This window comes from Setaria viridis, chromosome 3 (genome assembly GCF_005286985.2).
Source record: "Setaria viridis chromosome 3, Setaria_viridis_v4.0, whole genome shotgun sequence".
Classification (NCBI taxonomy): domain Eukaryota; kingdom Viridiplantae; phylum Streptophyta; class Magnoliopsida; order Poales; family Poaceae; genus Setaria; species Setaria viridis.
Window position 1 is genome coordinate 43126674 of NC_048265.2, and position 2287 is coordinate 43128960.

The following is a 2287-nucleotide window of genomic DNA, read 5'->3' on the forward strand; positions in this document are numbered from 1 at the left end:
GTCTATGGACCCGTGAATGGTATATTGGGCTAGGGTATTACATTCGTACTTTTTTCTACTAAAAATTAGTATTTTCAGTCAATTCCTTCCGTACATGTATAAATGATCTACACAGTGACACACATCATGTATATGTATATGAACTTATTATTTCTATATTACCAACAACAAAAATTGTTATTTTAGAATTTATATCTGTTTACTTTTGGATATATTTCTGTACAATGAACATGCAAATAATTAGATTAAAATTTATGAGCTTACTTATAATGCAAAGATGGGTAATTGAGATACAAATTTAGAAAGACATTTTAAGTTATCTTTATACTGACATGTATTGATAATTTAGACAAATATTATGTGTTACTTTAAATTATTTTTTATAATACAGAGATGGGTAATTTAGATATCAGTTTAGGATTTATTATATTTTCTAAAAATTTACCCACATATTCCATTATAAAAGTTAGCCGCATATGCCATTAGAATATTTTCACAATAATAGCAGTGGGTAATTTTTTAGAAAATATAATAAACAAATGGCGATGATTATTAGTGCCTACAGTACCGATGCCCAGATGTTTTTGAATTTTGTGAGATTTCTCTAGCACGTCATGTGAAAATTAAGCGTGGTGCATAGACCAATGGCTATGAATGTGGATGAAAAATTGTATAGAGTAATTATTAATTAAAAATCAATCACAATTGAAGTATTGTATTAGAATATTAAATAAATTAGAGAGTTGTAATAAATAATTTAATTATTAGTTAGGGATCTAATTTTAGATAACTTTACAATACAATCCTTTTAAACTTATTAGTACGTCCTGGAGCATGAGTCGATGGACTAGTAACACAAATCATAGCAAGGCTCACGGACCCATATATGTGGCAGTATTTTAATACAACCACGGTGACATTCATTAGCGATGATACCCATATAGATGGCACAATACTTCATATCGATCATGCCATCGTCACTAGCATCCACTTAGTAAAATAGTTGAATAATGAAACTTGGTCATGATGCATTTACCCGAGGGAATCATTCTGACATCTAGCTCTCAAGTAGTAAACATTATAGAATATAATAGAGGCAGCAGCTTACGAGCGGTACTGGATCTACACAATTTGATAATATAAATGTACTGTGAATTGTGGGTGCAAGTATGCATGTGACCTAATAATTAAACTCATAGACTATGTTTTAGAGTACATGCTGGCTTGAACCTAAAGCTATCCTATGCATAAAAATAGAAACAATTCGATCCTAATGGCCATATAACCGGCTCTTCATCACCTACATATGGTGCTCTGGAGAATAGTCACCATCCGGCGTGCCAATTCTTCCTTGTTACATGTATATTCAACATTCTTTGTGGCGCGTGTTTCCCCTAATTAACCAGGAGGCAGCAGGCCCATGACTTGCAGTGATGCATGTTAGGAATCGTGGAACGCTATGCAAGCGAAAATAAAAATGTAACCAAGTTTGCACAGGATCACTTACGAGTCTCGCAGCAGAAGACTTGTTGCCTCTACCGCACACACATATGCTAGCTCCTCACAAGAGGTCGTGACCTAGAGGATGCGGATGGAGGCAGTACGTGTCATTAGGATTTCTCTTGATGCACCACCTCTCTTTACACGAATGGCCCTTTAATGTTTGTAGCTCATTATGACTTCAATACTGTAAAAGATTAAATCCATTGGAGCCCAATAATGGAACCAATCCGATTCACTACTACAGATTGGATCCCAGACGCCCTATCACTGCCGGTTTCAGATAATCCAGCAGTGAAACTCCTATCCTCTCAAAAAAAATTGTGATACAGGACATAACCGGCGGTGAAAACTAGCATCACCGCTGGTTTGTATTTCAAACCGGTGATGAAAACTATTACCGACGGATCTTCCCACTATCCGGCAGTGAAGGGGGAGCTCGAACCCGAAATTTTTATCAACCCCAACTCATTCTTTCTCACATCCGCCAACGTCATCTTCAGCGGAACACCGGGTACTGCCACCAAGCGGTCCTAGAAACTAGTCCTCCGGGAAATCATGCCCATTGAACCAGCAACACTTACGTTCCTCAAGTGGTCCGAGGTGCCAATCACCTTCTTAAGGAGGATTAGTGGACTAATTTCTCAGACCCGGGATGCTACCCTCTCATCCTTGATCTAGTAGTCTCAGGCTCCCGACTCACAAAGGTACTCATTGATGGTGGCAGTGGTCTTAACGTACTCTTCGCCAAAACTATCACCACCGGGTCTTCCCACTATCCGGCAGT